The sequence below is a fragment of the Alligator sinensis genome, unplaced genomic scaffold, assembly GCF_000455745.1.
Source record: "Alligator sinensis unplaced genomic scaffold, ASM45574v1 scaffold541_1, whole genome shotgun sequence".
Taxonomy (NCBI): domain Eukaryota; kingdom Metazoa; phylum Chordata; order Crocodylia; family Alligatoridae; genus Alligator; species Alligator sinensis.
Window position 1 is genome coordinate 110765 of NW_005842602.1, and position 8329 is coordinate 119093.

The window sequence follows — 8329 nt, forward strand, 5'->3', positions numbered from 1 at the left end:
CTGATGGTGTTTAACACTGAAAAATGCAAGGTTCTCCACCTTGGGAGGAAAAACCTGCAGCATCCTTATAGGCTCGACAATGCTAAGCTGGCTAGCACTACGGAAGAAAGAGACTTGGGGGTCATCTTTGACCACAAGATGAACATGAGCCTTCAATGCGATGCTGCAGCTTATAAAGCAAGCAAAATGCTGGCTTGCATTCATAGATGTTTCTCAAGCAAATCCTGGGACATCATTCTCCCCTTGTACTCAGCCTTGGTGAGGCCGCAGCTGGAGTACTGCGTCCAGTTTTGGGCCCCACAATTCAAAAAGGATGTGGAGAAGCTTGAGAAAGCCCAGAGAAGAGCCACATGCATGATCAGAGGTCAGGAAAACAGATCTTATGACGATAGGCTGAGAGCTATGGCGCTCTTTAGCTTGGAAAAGCGCAGACTCAGGGGTGATCTGATGGCCACCTATAAGTTTATCAGGGGTGACCACCAGTATTTGGGGGAACATTTGTTCAGCAGAGCACCCCAAGGGCTGATGAGGTTGAACGGTTATAAACTACTGTAAGACCGTTTCAGGCTGGACATAAGGAAGAATTTCTTTACTATCCGAGCCCCCAAGGTCTGGAACAGCCTGCCACCGGAGGTGGTTCAAGCGCCCACATTGAACACCTTCAAGAAAAAAATCGGATGCTTATCTTGCTGGGATCCTATGACCCCAGCTGACTTCCTGCCTTCAGGTGGGGGGCTGGACTCGATGATCTTCCGAGGTCCCTTCCAACCCTAATTTCTATGAAATCTATGAAAGACACATATGTCACCAAGGTTGAAAACATTCCTATAAGATCCAAAGATAATGTTTAATAAAACTAATGTAATGTAAAAAGAGGTCCCTTAAAATATAAAAAGAAGATTACCACAACATGAGTAGGTAAACTACATTTTCTTTTCTACTGGTGAAATGTTTTATATCATGGGGTACATATCACAGAAAAAACATTTAGGAAACGTGTATTGTCAAAAAGTTACTAAAACACTTGAAAATGGGTTAGCAGCCATAAAATGCTTCTGAAGCTTATTAAGAATATATATAATAGCCTAAGATAAAAGCAATGAACATACTGAAGCTCATTTTTATACTAAAGGTCAACAGTAATATAAAACTGCATTTTTTTTTAATATATTGATCATAAAAATGCTGGTTCACTGAAAATACAAAACACTGCTTACTTCTCTAATACTGACAGAATAAACAAATAAATGAATATCATTATTTAGTTAGTGTATATACATGTAAAGATAGAGAATCCCTGACCTTCAACCTAACTGCAACTATTGGAACTATGTTATTATTGATATTAAGCCAGAGCAATTCCTGCTTTCGTTGTTGACCTTGACCACTGTCGTTGACAAAAAGTCTGCACACACAATTATCTAGTTCTCAAATTCACATAAGGGATATGCACGCACAACCAAACACCTACATTAAAGCTGTGACCCATGGCTGTCCTCCTTTCCCACCAATGTCTAAAGTGATCAAACTAAATTTAAGCAATATAGTTTGTATGCCATGAAAAATTCTTGCAGTCTTCAAATTCAGAAGACTGCAAGACATGTTACTCCTTCTTTAGACATGTTACTCCCATGTCTAAAGAAGTATCTTCACCAGGGGTAAAGCAGTATTAAATTAATCATTATTCTGCCATACAAGTTTGACTAAAATTTTCAAATCTAGTGCCTTAAATTAGGTTCTTAAATTCATATGTAGGCACTTATAAAAACTCCTGAATTTCAAAAGGGCTGAACAAATTGATTTTGGGTTCTGAAACTGCCCTAAAGATATACATGCTCTGACATAATACTTGTACATAAAGTACGAATAGAAAAAAAGGAAAAAATGAGTAGCAGGGAAAGAATTTTTGCACCCTGTGAAAATGAAGGATTCATTAATTTGAACATATTTCGTGTAACTGATTCTAAAGCCTCCCTCATAGAACTTACATTTTTCTTCACAAGGGTTTAACTATTTGTAGTATCATGCAAGGCCTTTGTTACTGGGTTTACCCCAAATCAGTTCAAGATAGATTTAGTCTGAACTGTCTTAATTCAAAAATGTGTATTCCTTCACTTCTTCATTCCTTAGCACTAACTTAAGCTTTCTCAGAATGTCGTAACTTTTAAGATAGCATATCTCAGATACGTTGGAGAAATTATTAGGGAATGGATGGAACTCTCATCCATTCTCAAAGCTTGCTTCAAATAATTAATTTTTTAAAAGATTTTTGCTTCCAGATTATGGAAGCTTGTTAGAATGGACCTGAATCTAGATACACAGAAATTAATTTTATATCCTTTTATTTAGAAGTTCTACTAATATGACCTTATAATCACTGTCCAACGGAGTTATGGAATATCAGTCTTGAAAAGCACTGTGCCATGTGAAAGCACATATGTTTCTTATGTTTTATTTTAGATGAGACAAAGAAAGAATTGGTAAACAAACACAAGGATCGTTCGAAAGGTCCCAGTAGTTAAATACTATAACATAAATTGGATAACTTTTACTTATTACTGCAATTATGTTAAATAATGTTTGAACTATCCTGTCTTTGTGGACCCTCTACAGTTTTTACTTGCTGATGTATTCCTGCATGTCGGTTAGGTTTCAGCTCCTGGTTTTTTAAACAATTCAGTGGTCACTGTATAAGTTAGACCCCGGAAAACATTATAGTAAAGATACAATGATTTGATGTAGGATCCCAACAATCGTGCTTCCTGCCATGCCACACATGCATGGTAGGAGGCTGTAACAGGTACCGTTCCAGAGCTTAGTCAAACTGTGACCCGCTCCCCTGTTCCTGCGGCAACCACCCACCTTCTCGCCTGCCACACCTTGATGTTAATTAATTAGCTGATATTAATTAGCGGGAGGCTGCCGTTCTCCAGCCCCGTTGCCAGGGGGCGCTATCTGCAGCTCCTTTCCTCCCCAATACCGCAGCCCAAGCCTCGCAGGTATAATCTTTTGCTGCCCCCTCCTGGGCATTCTGGGTCCAACTTGGGCCTCCCTGCAACGCGGCCCCTTATCAGGGGCTCCCAGCGTCCAAACTGGTGTTTCAATCACGCGCCCCACCCCTCTGGGGCTCGCCATGCCCCCACCTGGGCCTCTCAAAATGCTGCCCCCTGTCTGAGGCTCACCGTGTCCAACTTGGACCCCTTAAAAGTGCTGCCATTCTACCCCCCTTTCTCTGGGGCTCGCTATGCCCATGCTGGGCTTCCTAATAATACTGACTGTCCCCCCCTCTGGGGCTCGCTGTGCCCACGTTGGGCTTTACTGTCCCCTCTCTGGGGCTCGCTATGCCCACCCTGGGCTTCCTAACAATACTGCCCCCTCTCTGGGGCTCACTATGCCCACCCTGGGCTTCCTAACAATACTGCCCCCTCTCTGGGGCTCACTGTGCCCACGCTGGGCTTCCTAACAGTACTGCCCCCTCTCTGGGGCTTGCTATACCCAAACTGGGCTTCCTAACAGTACTGCCCCCTCTCTGGGGCTCGCTATGCCCATACTGGGCTGTAACATAAATGGAAGCTGCCTGGCTAAAACAACAGTGCTCAAGCCTCTGAGCTGCTATAAGCTGTCGCTGCGGTCAGGCTTTTCCTCACCTCCTGCCTTAGGGAGCTCCTGCCGCTCTGGCTGCTGGCAGCGAACTGCTCCTGGGCTCAGCTCCTTGGGCTTTATAAGGGCCAGGCCCTGCCCCCTCTGGTCAGCTGACCTTCCCTGGTTGCCCCGGCAACCCGCAGCTGCGCTCCTTAGCCACTGCTAGGGCTCCTTCTCTAACAGTTTTCCCCTCTTCAGGCACAGAGCCCCTGAGTGCTCTGTGACAGAGGCATAATGGTGGAAGGCTGCATCAGATCCCATTAAGTCATATTGCTGGTGCAGTGTGTGTTCCCTCAGCTGGAAGCGCCGAGTAGCTTCCCAGGCCCCCCAGCTGGGGAAGCCCCAATCAGCTGAGGGGCCTCCCACCTTCTGGAGCATGTAGGAGTTTTGACAGGCTCCTGTGTGCTCCAGAGGCTGGGAACTGGCCATATGTTCAATTAAAGGGATGATAAGAACCAGCCACAAAGTTATTACAAATATTATGTGTAATAATCTTGTGGCTTATTCAGTGTTTTATCATGCCATTAATCACATTTTAAGTGTAATGCATGTCAGGGGCCTTGGAATGATCAAATCACATCTCGTGGGAGGAGCGTTCGGACAAATCCGAGTGGTCGCAAAGCTCTCTCTCGTGTGTGGATGAACTCTATCTGACGCAGGAAGTCTACGGGCTGACAAGAGGCAAAGCGCTGCTTGATCTCATACTGGCAACTGGGGATGACCTAATCGGCGACCTAATGATTGAAGGGAAGCTGGGTGACAGTGACCATGAGCTGATCACCTTCACCATCTGCTGTAAAGCTGGCAAGTCAGCCAGTAATACACAAGTCTTCAACTTCAGAAAAGCTGACTTTGACAAGCTAAGAAGGCTTATCAGAGAGGTCCTAAAAGGCCACAACCCAATGGACAGGGGAGTTCAGGACAAGTGGTTGCTCCTCAAGGGAGCAATCCTGGATGCGCAAGCAAACTCCATCCCGTCTCGGACGAAAGGCAGCAAAAGGGCACAGCAGCCCCGTTGGCTCTCCAGGGAACTGGCGGACCTCCAGCATCTTAAAAGGAAGACCTTAAAAGGATGGAGGACTGGAACCGCCACCAGACGGGACCCGCCACCAAGGAGGAATACTCTGCTCTGGTCTGGACCTGCAGAGAGCAAATCAGGAAAGCCAAGGCTATGATGGAACTCCAGCTAGCTACAAATATCAAGGACAATAAAAAGTCCTTGTTTAGATATTTGGGGAGCTGGAGGAAAAGCAGGGGCAACGTTGGACCCCTGCTAAACCAGATGGGGCAACTGACAACTGACGCACAGGAAAAAGCAAACTTGCTAAATGGATACTTTGCATCAGTTTTTCACCAGTCCCATGGGACGGCCCTGCCCACTGTGGGTCAGGGAGGCCCAGGTAAAGGAGATTCCTTGCCCTCCATTGAAGCTGACCTCGTGAAGGAACACCTTGACAGGCTGGATACCTTCAAGTCAGCCAGCCCTGATGGGTTACACCCAAGGGTACTAAGGGAGCTGGCGAGCATCATAGCTCAGCCCCTGGCATGAATCTTTGAGTGCTCTTGGCGCTCTGGTGAAGTGCCCGATGATTGGAAGAGGGCCAACATCATGCCTATCTTCAAGAAAGGGAAGAAAGTAGATCTGGCAAACTACAGGCTCAGCAGCCTGACCTCTATCCTGTGGAAGGTCTTGGAAAAGATTATCAAAGAGGCCATCCTTAAGAGACTAGCTGAAGACAATATCCTGAGGGATACCCAGAATGGGCTTGTTGCGGGTAGGTCTTGCTTGACCAATCTCATTTTCTTTTATGACCAGGTGACTTATCACCTGGACAAGGGTGAAGAGATCGACATTGTATATCTTGACTTTAAAAAAGCCTTTGATCTGGTATCCCACGATCACCTCTTGGCTAAACTGGCTAACTGCAGCCTCGACCTCACCGCGATCTGCTGGCTAGGGAATTGGCTCTGCGGTAGGACCCAGAGGGTGGTGGTCGATGGGAGCCAATCATCTTGGTGCACTATGACCAGTGGGGTCCCTCAAGGCTATGTCCTAGGGCCTATACTATTTAACATCTTCATCAATGATGTGGACATTGGTGTCAGAAGCGGACTGGCCAAGTTTGCCGACAACACCAAACTCTGGGGTAAAGCATCCACACCTGAGGACAGGAAGGTGATCCAGGCAGATCTTGACAGGCTCATGAAATGGGCGGACAAGAACCTGATGGTGTTCAACACCAAAAAATGCAAGGTTCTCCACCTTGGGAGGAAAAACCTGCAGCATGCTTATAGGCTCGGCAGTGCTACGCTGGTTAGCACTACAGATGAAAGGGACTTGGGGGTCATGGTTGACCACAAGATGAACATGAGCCTTCAGTGTGATGATGCAGCTAGTAAAGCGAGCAAAATGCTGGCTTGCATCCATAGATGCTTCTCAAGCAAATCCCAGGACGTCATTCTCCCATTGTACTCGGCCTTGGTGAAGCTGCAGCTGGAGTACCCTGTCCAGGTTTGGGCTCCTCAATTCAAAAAGGATGTGGAGAAGTTTGAGAGAGTCCAGAGGAAAGCCATACGCATGATCAGAGGTCAGGAAAACAGACCTTATGATGAGAGGCTGAGAGCCATGGGGCTCTACAGCCTGGAAAAGCGCAGACTCAGGGGTGATCTGGTGGCCACCTATAAGTTTATCAGGGGTGCTCATCAGGATCTGGGGGAAACAGAATGCCCCAAGGGATGACAAGATTGAATGGTCACAAACTCCGCCACGACCGATTCAGGCTGGACACAAGAAAGAACTTCTTCACTGTCCGAGCCCCCAAAGTTTGGAATAGACTGCCACCAGAGGCAGTTCAAGCACCCACTTTGAACGCCTTCAAGACACATCTGGACGCTTATCTTGCTGGGATCCTATGATCCCTGTTGACTTCCTGCCCCTGGGGCAGGGGGCTGGACTCGATGATCCTTCAGGGTCCCTTCCAGCCCATATGTCTATGAAATCTATGAAATGCGGGTTTCTGAGCATGCTGTCAAACCATACCAGCATCCCTCAGATGGAAAATGTTCATGGAGTACCCCAACCATAGTCTCTGGCTGTTTACAGAAGTTTTATATTCTGTAACTATTTAAAATGAACGTTTAGTCTACTAAAACATATAGTGTGTCAGTCTACAAAACAAGGGCTAGGACAAATTGTATGGGAACAGGTAGCTGACAAATTGACCAATTGAGAGAATGCAAGAAATACTTTTTACAAATATTTTCCACTACTGGGACAGACTTTTAACATTTCTAAAGGAAGAAGTTTGCCAAATTATTTAGCATTTTTGCTCACAATGGGAGTAAAGGTTGAAAAAGGAGGAGGAAATAATTCACGAGAGCCAAAGGTATCATTTGTGGACCATCTGTGAGTGGATAGCGGGCTGTCAGGCAAAGTAAAAAAGATTGACAGGCTGTACATCAGATCACAAAAATCTCTGCACAAAAAGGGCAAGGTTTCAAATGGTTTTCAGGTCCCTTATTGTCAAGCCATAAAACAAGTGACTATAATAATGCAAACAAATATAAATTATACAAAGCAAGACTTACCTAAGGTTGGTAATGCAACTGTCCACTCAACAGGTATAAATGCAGACCCCAAAGATGAGGGGCACTGTTTGGTCATATAAGGTCAAGACTCCCTTGAAGGTCCTCCCTCTTTGATTAGCATGGTGTCAGGGTAGGGAGGACATCATATGAGTTAGAGGTTAGCTACTTACTGTCTGTAGTTTGGGGAAAGCAGGGTGTATATAAGCAGTGTCCTACCTAACCAAGTCTTCTCTCTATCCCAGTTCAGCAATTCCTATACAAAGGAATTTGGCTATCTCTGGACACAGTGCTTTCTTGAGAGCTCACCAGCACAGGAATGTGAGGATTTGAGTCAAATGATCAAGTTATTGCAATTTAGCAGGTGTTCAGCTCCTGATGAACTAAGATTGAAGCAGGTTTAGGGGAAGGCATCTCCATAGGAAACTAAGGAGTAAGAGTGAATGAGATGTTGGAATCCCAATATCTCATACACTGAGGAGGTAATTCCTGTTCCTCAGCGTGACAGGGGGCAAACTCCTAGGCCCAGTACAGTACTGGCCCACCCGCCTGTCTTGGTCAGTCTGCCCGGTCTCACCTGCCATGCCTTGCTGTTACTATAATGGTTATAATAAAGCAGGAGGCTACCCATTTAAGGGTAGCCGTCTAGGGATGTACACATGACTCCAACCTTCCCTTATGATGTCCCATGCCTTGCAGATGGCATTCTTGAGTTGCTTTTCATTCCAGCTTATGGCCAGGCCAAACTCATCCCCTTACTTAGCCTCATTCATTCATCCTTGCACTCCACCCCATTGGGCCTCATTCATACTGCCCTCCTCTCACTGGGGCCTCTTGCACCCTTCTGCGACTCTGTAAGCCATCGAGCTTCCCTACTCACACTCTTTGACTGGTCCTGGCGCAGCCTTTTGGGCCTCTCCTGCAACCCTCATCTGAATGGTGACCAGCCAATTCACCAAACACTGAGCTGACCCTCCCCCTAGCCTCTCACCAGGCCACTCAATTTCATTCCCTGATTCAGGCCAATTATTCCCCCCCTTGGCCTCGGGCCCATTTGCAGCCTCCTGGGGCTTCAACACCCACCCCCCCCCCCCCCCAACAC

General features: G+C 46.3%; 1 protein-coding gene across 1 annotated transcript in view; it reads right to left on the reverse strand.

The window, feature by feature from the left end:
- RASGRF2 (Ras protein specific guanine nucleotide releasing factor 2) overlaps positions 1-8329 on the reverse strand; it is a 213336-nt gene that overhangs the window by 90582 nt on the left and 114425 nt on the right. The gene's annotated exons all lie outside the window — the stretch shown is intronic.